This window comes from Nomascus leucogenys, chromosome 3 (genome assembly GCF_006542625.1).
Source record: "Nomascus leucogenys isolate Asia chromosome 3, Asia_NLE_v1, whole genome shotgun sequence".
In the NCBI taxonomy this organism is placed as follows: domain Eukaryota; kingdom Metazoa; phylum Chordata; class Mammalia; order Primates; family Hylobatidae; genus Nomascus; species Nomascus leucogenys.
In genome coordinates, this window is record NC_044383.1 from 66,633,408 (window position 1) to 66,646,541 (window position 13,134).

General features: G+C 36.3%; 1 protein-coding gene across 2 annotated transcripts in view; it reads left to right on the forward strand.

Annotated features, from left to right (window-relative positions):
* Positions 1 to 13,134, forward strand: part of LGSN (lengsin, lens protein with glutamine synthetase domain) — a 45,473-nt gene that overhangs the window by 12,096 nt on the left and 20,243 nt on the right. The window lies entirely within an intron of this gene.

Below are 13,134 nucleotides of genomic sequence, written 5' to 3' on the forward strand. Positions count from 1 at the left end.
GTCACCTCTAGGCTGGCCAGGGCCTGTGAGGTAATCTAGAATGAGTTATCTTTCCACCAGAAATCCTCAGTAATGCATGGTGCCCGGGTAATAATTGTGGCTGACCTCTGTTTAGTACTTACTATGCATCAGGCATTGCTTTTCCAACATAATGGTGCAACCAGGGAGAGCTGCATCACTGAGTACTTGATAAATGGTCAAATATTTCTAAACTGATTGGTAAACAGCGGCTAACAAGAGCCTCTTAATGGTCCATTCTACCCAAACTTTTCCACCTGTCTTAGTACTTCCCTGGGGCTCTTGGACCTGTCCACAGCCCGTCAATTAAGGAGTTAAAGAACTAGTACCTGGCCCTACAGGCCCTCCTGGACCTTGCTACAGCTTCCTAGCACCCCAGCAATGGTTGGGAGGATATCCTGGTGACAGTGTTCACTAAGAGTGTGCCAAGTACTTGGTGCTCTGGAGCCAACTGGCTGGGTTCAAATCTGAGCTTTGTCACTTATGAGACTTGTGAGCTTAGGTTAGTTGATTAGTCTTTCTTTGACTCAATTTTTTTTTTTTTTTTTTTTTTTTTTTTTTTTTTTTTTTTTTTTTTTTTTTTTTTTTTTTTTTTTTTTTTTTTTTTTTTTTTTTTTTTTTTTTTTTTCTTTGACTCAATTTTTCTCATCTCTGAAATAGGATGGTAATGTATTTATCACATGGGATATTTTTCAGACTAAATAAATAAAGACATGTAAAGCATTTAGAAGAGATCTAGCACATAATAGGCACAATATAAGTGTTGGTTACTTTTATTAGATGTACTCATGACTAAGTATTTTCACCATCACCCTTTAGTACCACACTAGATACCACTGTTGGGGAAAAGACAGGTGGTCACTGCTGATACAGTTGTGCCTCGTATCTCTAGAGCTGCTGCATATTCTGAACAGCATTCCGGTAGTCTTGAGACCTATTTGTGTGGTAGTTGAGAAAGTTTATTTCTTTACTTCTTACCTTATATTTTAAATCAATTGACAGTATTTAAGAATCATGAAATTTCAAATAAAAATCCAGATTTCTGGCATTTTTTGAAAATTTGTAAAACTGGCAACATGAGGGACATGTTTTAATATGGCAACAATTTTCTGGACTCCTGTGTTGGCTCCTTCCTGGGAAGGGGTATCAACTACTGTGTTCGCCCTCCTGCCCGTTGTGTTTTTTTGCCATCTGTCTGGTATTTGAGTTTGCTCTCCTTGAACTAGGCTAACCTAAGCATATCTCTTTCTTTACAACATGGAGGCCCTTAACTGCCACAACAACACTTTATTGCCTCTACTAGATTGTAATATTCTTTGTGAATCATGTTTTAGGTTTTGTTTATTTTTATGTCTTTGATTTTGCCTTATCCATAGTAGGTTACATCCTCACTCTTGGGACTAATGAAGTTTAAACTGGTGGTGATGTGACTTAAGATGGGTTTTGCTTTTATACAGAAAAGAGTTATAAAAATACAATTGAAAAAGAATATATAATTGAAGAAGTTGAACAAGTTTTATGAGTTACACAGATCACATTATATAATAAAAACAGAATTCCATTTAAGTCAATTATCAAGCTATGGTGATGTAGGAAGCACCTCAAATAAAATACTTAGATTTGAATTCCTATTCTTCCTCAGATATGACCTTGAACAAATTACCTAACCCTGTGGGCCTATTTCTGCTTTGGAAAAAATGTAGGTAATAATAAATATTCCCGGTATGTTGTGGGTATTAGATGAAATATAAAATATTGTCTGGATATGGCAATGCTTTTAAAATGTTATTTTTAAAGGTATTGTTTTAAAGACTTTATTTTTCTGTTGTTGAGACAGAGTCTCACTCTGTTGCCCAGGCTGGAGTGCAGTGGTGCAATCTTGGCTCACTGTAACCTCCACCTCCTGGGTTTAAGTGATTCTTATGCCTCAGCCTCCCAAGTAGCTGGGACTACAGACACGTGCCACCAAATCTGGCTAATTTTTTGTATTTTTTGTAGAGATGGAGTTTTGCCATGTTGCCCAGGCTGGTCTTGAACTCCTGGCCTCAAGTGATCCACCCACCTCAGCCTCCCAAAGTTCTGGGATTACAGGAGTGAGCCACCCACCTGGCTGGATATTATTTAAAAGGCTTTAGGCAAATTAAATTGAACAGAGTTTAATTGAGCAAAGAATGATTTGAGACTTGGGCCTCCCTGAGAACCAAAATAGGTTCAGAGCGACTCTGGAGCTGCCACATTGTTGGATAACATTTATGGACAGAACAAGAAAAGTGAGGTACAGAAGACAGAAATGAGTCACAGAAACAGCTGAATTAGTTACAGCTGGGAGTTTCCCTTATTTGAACATGGTTTGAACAGTTGGCTGCCTGTGATTGGCAGGCATCTGAAATTCTAATTGGTGCAGGAGTAGGTTATAGTCTGTTTATAAAGTTCTAGGCCAAACTTAAGATATGTAAGGAGGTAGCTTTATGTAAACAATTCCTCCCTTTGGGTCAACCTCTTAAGATTGAGAGGTTGACTGAAACCTGAGGAATTGACGTCACTCTCCCACCATTGTACATGGACTTATTTGGTCTCGAACTCCACTGGGAAATAGCAGTACAGTGGATTTTGTAAGGTGGGAATATGGAAACAGAATCAGAGAAAAATAACCTGATTGTTTAGGTTAATTTTTTGTAAGGGTTAGAGCAGAGGGGATTTCTTTATTATGCTGGTATCTCCTGTTTTCAGAAGAAAAAAAAAACTGTTCTGTTTTGGAATCTATCTTCTTCCTTAAAGTTTCACTGTGATTATGTTGTATTAGCATGAATGATTTTGTTTTGATTTGGTCTGTTCTGTTGGGGCCTAATGCAAGAGTTCAGTCCAGAACAATGGTCTTCCATAATTTTGTTTAACAACTCTCTTCTTTTGGTCAGGTTCTCACCCAGATGAGAGTGAGCAAAACTTAGGGCTTTGGTGCTACTTCCTATTACCATTATTTTGGGTTTTCTGTCTTAGCACATTATTGATAGGTTATAGTGTCTTCACGATCAGGCATTTCTTTGAGATTTTGTCATTCCAGTCAAAGAGACCATCTGACATTCTACACATGGCTGTCTGCAAACATGTAAAACTTTGAAGAGAACATAGCATAGCAGGGAGAATACTATTGTGACTGTCAGAATGATAATGATAATGACTACTATAGTGACTGGCAGGGGCATGCCAGGAATTTGGAGTATGCTCCTTAGCCAGGGTTCCTATTAATCAACTAAAATTAAATAGATCAAAGAATAAGCCAGATGAAAAGTCCACGTTTTAATTAAGCAGCCTGTTCATTAATCTCTTGTAACTGAATCTTTACAAAATCCATTGTATTTATTCATGTACAATAAGAAGTGTAAGCCACTGCACAGATTTCTCCCTGTTCAGCCTGTAGGTGATCTAGAGCAGTTTTATTATCTAGCACAACTTTAGCAAGAGAATTTAAAGAAGTCTGCTGCACAGCCACAGGTTTTGCAGTAAAATCTGCCCTACAGACTACTGTAAGGGATACATTTCTAATCATTACCTCATTTATTCCAAGCCATAGAAAAAGGGAACTAACAAATGATGCCCATCTAGAAAGGTGAAGGCCTCCTGGCAATGTTTTATTTAACCTAGGATGTACGTTAAGAGAAGTGGACTGATATTCTGTTTCTAACTCATTATGGAGTAACAAAGGTGTCATTAAAATTCCTAGCCTACACTGGCCCTTCATCTTGCATCCATCAAGAGATAAGGTTGCTCACGTTTAAGATTGTCTGTGAAATCTAACACAAATAAAAATATACTCTACACACAGACCCCTTTTCCTACTGTGTTGTTCAAAGAGGCATGAACAAGGCAAAAGTTAAGAAAGGTTAAGAATCTTATGATGGGAGAGAAGTCTTGTTCCATGATCTTGGGAAAGCTTTCTATGTCTAGGATGCCATCTGCTTCAAGGGGGAAACTTCTCTGGTTAGCTTTACCTTCAGGTCTCTAACAAGTGTTTGGTTTCAAGAGGTTGCATGGGCCTTCTAAGTTGTAATATTACAGACTCAAGGTTCAAGGTCCCAGCATTTTACTGCAGTGTGGGTGGCAAGGGAAATCTTTCTCTGATGATGTTTCCAGAAGGCCCAGTCTCTAAGTTTTAGACCATGAAGGGTTTGACTGTACCTGGTCAGTGGATCATAAAAAGCTCTTTTTACCTAATGAAAATACACTTTGGCACAATGCATTAAAGCCTGCATTGTAGCATTTAGTCATATAAGAATTTAGGTGCAGAAGATACATAGGGTTCTATTATTAGAGGCTTTACAGTGACTATTTCATAAATGGTCAACTCGTGTTTTGATTGGAAGAGGAACTGATTGTCATCAGTCTGCAGTACCTTTGACCAAGACAATTCAGTCCATTCAGTTAGATTTGCCTAATGCTATTATAGCTGTAACACCTTATGTTTTACAACTTGTCCAGTGAAACAAGTACCTTTATTCTTGGAGATTTCTCTAGGAATGTTCCATGAGAGAAACACATTTCTTGATAACCGTTAAGCTATTTTAGCTATTGTTATTGCATTAGCATTCTTGCATGAGAAAGCTTGTATATAACTAGAAAATATGCGTTACAAATGACAATTGAATAGAAGCCATCTGTAAATGTTCAAATGGCCCATCAAGTAGCAAAAATGTACCTGAAGTTTTTTTTGTCTTCCTAGGATTATGGATTTGACAAAACAAAATAAACCACTTTGGCAACTTAGAATAGTCATGACACCAGTATATTTTTAAAAATATAATTTGGACGCAATCTCAGCTCACTTCAACCTCTGCCTCCTGGGTTCAAGTGATTCTCCTGCCTCAGCCTCCCGAGTAGCTGGGATTACAGGTGTGCACCACCATGCCTGAATAATTTTTGCATTTTTAGTAGAGATGGGAGTCTCACTGTATTGGCCAGGCTGGACTCGAACTCCTGACTTCGAGTGATCCATACCTCGGCATCCCAAAGTGCTGAGATTACAGGCAAAAGCCACCATGCCTGGCCGAGTGTACAGCTTTCAATGATGGAAGTTTTAATTACTCGAGAAGGACCAGACAGCTCTCCAGACTCTCCATGAGTCCACACTCGACACTGAATTTATATTATCTTAAATACAAATTCTGTTTCTTCAATTTAGGTGCATAGCACTGCTTATTAAATGGGTTATTGTAGGCAATTTGACTTGAACCATAAATCTCATTCAAATTGCATATTTTAACAACATCAGTACTGGCTGATCTAGCATGGAAATCTGCCAAAGTATTTCCTTGGTATTCAATTAGTTCTTGTGCTACTTAAGTTGGCAAGTTTATAAACTGGTCAGCTTCTTCATTAGAGTTTTTAGTATTCCTATCCCGTCCAAATGTGTATCATTCTAGAGTTATCAGAAACCTGTATTCAAGAGTGTTTGTGAGCATTCTTTCAAACCTTTCCATGAACCTCCTTGAGGACACAACATTTTAGGATTTTACTCGATTGTGATGAGCTTTCAGAAAGTTCATCAGAATTAATAAACTGCGAATAAGGCTTAAAATGGTTATGGTTAAAGATGCAATTGACAAGGAAATTTGGCTGTTTCTGTATCCTATAATAATTTAACATAAATAAACATAATTATTACTGATAACATATACTAAGACATATCAGAATATTAGGAGTCACATATAATTTTGAAACACATATTCATAATATATTCGTAAAATATAACTCAGAGAATGTTAAGTACCATTTATTTTATGATGCTTTCCATTTTATTTAACATATCAAATAAGCCTATTTATTGTCTCTTTCCTGGATGCTTCAGGGACCTTTTGGAACATCCTAAAGTTAGTTTGAAGGAAAAAAGACTTAATTTTAGAATTTGAAATTTGATTTTAGGAAGCCTATCAAATATGCCAAAGGTTTTAAACACTATCAAAATAGAATCGCAGATTACGGCAAAATAATAGTAATTAACTTAGCCTAACTGATAATTAAAAGGTTTTCAAAAGCAAAAATCCTTATTCGTTGATGAAGAGGAGACTCAGTTTTCCAAATAATCAAAAGACGTAATAAAGACAGTATAAAACGAAATCTGTCTCTCCTCTATTTTTCTTTGCATTTTACTCAAAAGGTGGATGAAAATCTTTCACTCTTATTAATACTACAATAAATTCTTTTTTAAAATTTTTCTTTACTCTCTTTTAATGTATTATTGATGTTTCTATATTTCCATTTCTCAAAGACAAGATAACAAGCAAAACAAACACATACAGGCAAACAAATTCAGAAGACCACATCAATTTTGTTAGAGATAACATAGAGAAATTAAGTGAAATGACATGTAAATATTTGAAAGGATCTGGTAATATTTTAAGATTCTCTACGTTAACAATTTTTTAAAATTTTGTTTTGTTTTAAAGCTATTTAGACAATAGATGGGGGATCTGCTATCGTTTAAGAATGTTTAGCAGTTCTCTCCATATATAACATACAAGAGTTCGACTTACTCCACATCCTTGTGTGTAATTGATACTCACAGTATTTTTCGTGGCTTTTCTAATAGATGTGCAGTGGTATGACATGTTTTTAATTTGCATGTTTCTAACGACTAACAAATTGAACATCTTTTAAACATGCTTTTTTGACAGCCATAACCCTTTCTGGTGAATTATCTATTCAAGTTTTTTGGCCATTTACTAATGAGCCATTTGTTTTCTTCCTATTTAGTTACTTAGTTCTGAGACTTTGTTATATATTCTGGATACAAGTCTTTAAGTCAGACATGAGATTTGAATATATATTTTCTCATTCCATAGCTTATCATTTAATTTTTTAACAGTATCTTTTAAAACATGTTAAATTTGAAAAAACAAATTTTTAAGTTGGGTAAGATGATTCCTTTATTATTTTTCCTTTCAAAGGAGAAAACAGAATTTTACTTTTTTCTCCTGTGAACTCTGCAGAGAAATATGAATTTTACTTTTGTGTTTGTATACAATCAATACTACTGCTAATTTTAAGAAAACCTTATAAACAAATACATTCACCTTCAATCAGCTTTTGAACACACAAGATTTCCATAATCCTTTTTATAGCCTCTTACATTTTTTTCTATTTTCCCCCAACCTTGAATGTCCATTTAATTTTATTTATATCATTTTTTCATTTTGAAAGAACCTTTAAATAACCTCTAGACAAAATTATTTTTTCTCAACAAACACACATTTTAATTTTCTCATCAAAAACAATCTTGCTTTTCTTGTACACTTTGCATATAGAATTATTTATTTTATTGTATTTATTTATTTTTTTTAAGACAGAGTCTTATTCTGTCACCCAGGCTAAAGTGCAGTGGCACAATCTTGGCTCACTGCAACCTCCACCTCCCAGGTTCAAGCCATTCTCCTGCCTCAGTCTCCCTACTAGCTGTGATTACAGGTGTGCGTCACCATGCCTGGCTAATTTTTGCATTTTTGGTAGAGACGGGGTTTCACTGTGTTGGCCAGGCTGGTCTCCAACTCCTGACCTCAAGTGATCCTCCCAGCTCGGCCTCCCAAAGTGCTAGGATTACAGGCATGAGACACTGTGGCCAGCCAAATTATTTACTTTAGTAGTTATAATTACACATATTAACTTAAATTTTAACTCTTAGTAATTCTAACTTCCAGTGTAAAACCTAGGAAGTAAATGATTTCGAAGTATTTTATATCCGTATCTGCAGATAAAAACCATTTCATAATTGTGTAGAAAGATGTTTCCTCAATTATTTTTAATAGATCTAAATATATTTACATTTTCAATATCATATAAAAATAAGATGCTAAAGCATAAATTTATGTTAATAATTAATACTTCAATATTTTAACTTCTTAGAAATGACTCATATTTAATGAGTATTTATTTCCGAATTTATTCTTATTTCTTATTTTTATTTTTTGAGGTAGATCTTGCTTTGTCACTCAGATTGGAGTGCAGTGGCATGATCTTGGCTCACTGCAATTTTTGACTCCCATGCTCAAGTCATTCTCCCACCTCAGCCTCCCGAGTAACTAGGACTACAGGCACACACCACCATGCCTAGCTAATTTTTATATATTTTGTAGAGTTGCATCTCACCATGTTGCCTGGGCTGGTCTCAAATTCCTGGGCTCAAATGATGCTCCCACCTCAGTCTCCCAAAGTGCTTGGATTATAGGAATGAGCCATTGCTCCTTTCCCTATTTCTGAATTTAACACGGCTTTAAGGTTTTAAGTTTCTGAAAATAATTTTGAAAAAATAACATAGGTATTCTCCCTAATGTCCTCAGTGGCACCTAGGATGGCTAGGAAGGCCAGGGCCCATCTGGGTCCCTAATTTACACACCAGGTGTAGAGTCAAGGACTGAGGACAGAGCTATGAAAAGGATGTCTGGAGGATCCAACCCCTCTCAGCATGGCCAGCAGGCAAAGCTGGAGGAGGAAGGGCAGGGCCATATTGGGCTTGGCTGTGCCCTGCTGCTGGTGGCCCAGGTACAGTGGACATACATGTCTCCAGGCCTCACCATGACCACCTCTCCAGGCCTCAGAATTCAAAGGCTCAAAATCAAAGACATAAGCTCACAGTAAGATGTGTGAAAGGCTTCAGGGGAGCCCAGTAGCCAGGCTTTTCAGTGTCAGCTTACAGACAATCAAGCACATATCACAATTTGACAGAAGCAGCAATTTTATGACCCTAAAACATATAGCAAAAACAGCATAAACCTTTCTGACCAGTAGACCCAGAAAAAAAAGTCTGAATTATATTTAGTATTGACAATTCTGAAGACATTCCTATTTTATTTTGCCAACAATGTAAAAACTTGCTTCATTTGCCAAATATTATATAAGATCAGAAAGAAATATCTGATACACGTAACACCTATAGACATATAGACAGACACAGACAAGAGCAGAAGTTAAAATTTTCAGAAAAATTTTTCATTTGCTAGTTTCCAAATAGTTTTTCTTTCCCCCAATTCAGACTATCGATATTCCAATTACCTGTTTCATTGTTCTAAGCAATTGTTAGCTAGAAAACCCTAAAATTTCACTTCTAAAGGGACGACTTTTAGGTAAAACAAGGTAGAAATGTTATCTCTCAAATGCATACAGCTGAGAATTTAGACCTAAATATTGTACCATCTTTTGCCCAAATCAAGAAGGGAGGATGTGGATAAATGCCCACTTAAGACAGGATGGATAGGAAAAGGTACTTTAGATGTGAGACTTGTTACATAAATGTAAGTGAATGATAAGAGTCTCTAGTAACTTAGTCTTTCCTCTCTTCCTACTGCACAGAGGCAGACACCCTTAAAAATGGAGGTTTCCTTTATACATGTAAATTTCCTTTACAAATATGTTTCAAAATAGCCAGCTAAATGCCAGAAAGGTGAATTTGGAGACCAGTTTAGTTCAATAGGCAGTCTTTTTAAGTTAGCCACTATTTTTTAGCTAAAATTACTGAGTTCAGGTTGGAGCCCATTAATTAATAAGGCCAGGAAATAATTCTCTATGTGTGGACTCAGCATGGATAGCTCTGAAAAAAAAAAAAAAGCCTACTTTACTTGAGGGCCTACCTTTCATGAACACTTTATATAATTCTCTTTTTATCTCTGGGGCAGGATAGTAACTAAGCCAAAAGATTAGCAGATTCAATTTTTCTTATCAATTAGTTGCTTAAGCTTTTTGTTTGCCTTTTGAAAGGCTTTTAAAAGAGGCAATAGAAATATTAACATTTTTTAGAAGGTTCTGCACATCAATAGGTGTCCCTGGATATGCCTAATTTGGGAGCCTTCATTTTTAAATGCACTTCTTAAAGTGTGGTGTTGGTGTTGTTTATTTGGAACATTCCCCTATAATTTTAAGTTATCTTTATAAGATTTTGCCATTTTTGTAAGTATTTGCAGCTTGTGGGACCTAATAATTATACATGTAGAGGTATGGGGTAGACAAAAGTGGAGCACTCAGCTCTTCAGAAATTAAGGATTCCATTTTTATATTGAATATTGGTTTTGGCTCTCACATTGTGATCAACTAAGCCGAAGATTTTTCCCTACCTAATGCATTAGAAAAAGAAACAAAAGCGATAGAACACAAAATCCTGGTGAATTTCTGAAAGCCAGAGTTCACACCTTCTGCAGTATTGCCATTTACTGCCAGTTTGTCTAACCAGTCAGCCAATTAAGAATTCTAACTGGATATAATCCGGTTAGTTATTGAGTCTAACCCAGTCCAGTGTCTGTCATGACTTCTGAACCCAGTTAAGGCAAAAAATGTGCCCGTACAAATTCAGATAATCAAAACACAAATGCATGGATCTCCATAATCTGAGAGACAACTTACCCATGATCCCCAGTTGACTCGAGAGAGCAACAGATACAATGGAGCTAGTGTACCTTGCTTAATCACTCAGTGCTCCTGGGGGTTGCTGGAAGCTCTACTTCAAATCCCACTTCTGAGGCCATCTTTTAAAAGAAAATCTTTAGGAAAATTAAATTTTAAACTCAGTTAAAGAACAATTCAAGAGTCAGGCAGCCCTCAGAACCAGAATATGTTCAGAGCGACTCTTAGGCTGTCACATGGTCAGATGAAATTTATGGACAGGAAAAGAAAAGTGATGTACAGAAGATTTCCATCTTGGTACAGAAGATGGGAATGAGATATAGAAACAGTGTTTGAACATGTTTTGAACAACTGGCCACCTGTGATTGACTGAAACACTGTGATTGGTAGAAGAGTAGTTTCTAGTCTGCTTAGAAATTTTTAAGTCAAACTTAAAATATATAAAGAGGTAGCTCTAGGCTCAATTTAATTTGACGATATGATTTTATTTATATTAGTGTTTACAGATGAGAATGCCAAGGCCCTAGAAGGACTTGCTACTTTGTGGAAAGGTCAGAATTACAACCCAAACCTCAGTCATCTGGGCTAGTAAGTTTTTTACTGAAGCATCATTCACATTGCACCTAAGTGTAATTAAAAGATCAAAGATTAAGGAGAATAAAAATACTCGAATGGAGGTGGGATAAATGAGGAATCCATTAAATTTGTTTTATTATAGCTATGTTTGTATGCTGATCACCCTAGTATGTAAAAGAAAACCAAAGGACTGAATGAAATGTATTCTTCATTTGAAACCCCTACTCCCTTTTTTTGAGCATTTTTATGGAGTAAAAGGTATGTACTGTGCTTTACCTTTTGGGCTTTTTTTTTTTGATATCGAGTCTCACTCTTTTCTCACTCTTCTTGCCCAGGCTAGAATGCAATGGCGCCATCTCGGCTCACTGCAACCTCCGCCTCTTGGGTTCAAGCAATTCTCCTGTCTCAGCCTCCTGAATAGCTGGGATTACAGGCACGTGCAACCACGCCTGGCTAATTTTTGTATTTTTAGTAGAGATGGAGTTTCACCATGTTGACCAGGCTGGTCTCGATCTTCTGACCTCGTGATCCGCCCGCCTTGGCCTCCCAAAGTGCTGGGATTACAGGCTTGAGTCACCGCGCCTGGCCAGTTTTTGGGCTCTTATTGGTGAAATTCTCAGTTAGTAACTAGGTAAATAGTTTTTTTTTTTTTTTTTCTTAATAAACTTTCTCTTTTGATCCGGTTTATATGATGGCAGGTGAATGTTTTTAAAATGATCTTTCTTTTGTCTTGGATCTCTGGCTTTTAGGAAGCAGAATGACATGTTGAAAAACAAGGTATTTTTAGAAACTGCATCTTTCATTCACTCTTGTGGCCTGGGGCAAGTTATTCTGAGTCTCATTTTTCTTATTTGTAAAATGGTGAGATTTTATTAACTTAAGGGGTACCATGAGAAAGCATGCTTGACAATGTGCTTAATTTTAAAACATTGTTATTTAATTGTTAATTCAGTTGCAGGTTAGAGTTTGAAACTGAAAGAGATATGAAAGTTTATCTCACCCAATTCCTTCAATTTGTATGTGAAAATATTATATATGAGCAAAGGGTCAAGCTAAGACAAATTTAGTCTGCTCATATTGCATTGATAATTATATACCTGGCTAAGTATTTCATTTTCTAAACAATACTTCTTTAAAAGACTATATAAATAAATAAATAAATAAAAATAAATATATACTTTTGCATTTAACAAAAGTAAAATTATAGACTATGCATTTCTAGCAAAACAATTTTAGACATGGTGAACGTGTACAATAAAGCTTTATATTTCTGCCAGATTCTATCAGAAGTGTGTTGGAGGCCGGGTGCGGTGGCTCACGCTTGTAATCCCAGCACTTTGGGAGGCCAAGGCAGGCGGATCATGAGGTCAGGAGATTGAGACCACGGTGAAACCCTGTCTCTACTAAAAATACAAAAAAATTAGCCGGGCGTGGTGGCGGGCGCCTGTAGTCCCAGCTACTTGGAGAGGCTGAGGCAGGAGAATGGCGTGAACCCGGGAGGTGGAGCTTGCAGTGAGCCGAGATCACGCCACTGCACTACAGCCTGGGTGACAGAGCGAGACTCCGTCTCAAAAAAAAAAAAGAAGTGTGTTGGGAAAATTTACACAAGTATTGAAATTAAATCCTAAACTACTTACAAAATTAATTATTATATCATATATTAAGCATCATATTATCCAAATATAAGGTTATTTGGAGTGAAAAAGACCACAATTTTCTAATAAGTGAAACTTTAAAATTACAGAAAAGCCTTTGTTCTAGGAAATATAACTTTGTTAATATAACAATAATATCAATGCATCATAATTACGTATAAACAAGCAAAAAATGAAAATCTTTCTTTTACTATTTTAGCCTTGGGAGAATGAATTGGTTTTATAGAGGAAGTGATACAGCTGCTCCCCAGCAACTACTCAACATATATTTATACAACTTGCCCACAGATGTGAAACCTCTAGGAGCCTGCTTTTCAAAAAGATACTAAGCTCAAAGTGTTTAAAATATACTTTTTGACCCCGACCCTGTCACTTTCCTCTCTCCTCAAACCACTATGAGGGGTTTGTAAAAAACCTTAAAATTACCAGTGTCAGCTTTTTCAAAATTTTTCATATTTTTTTTCAGTGACAGCTTTTGTGTCTTGGGACTGCAGGGGTGACTCTG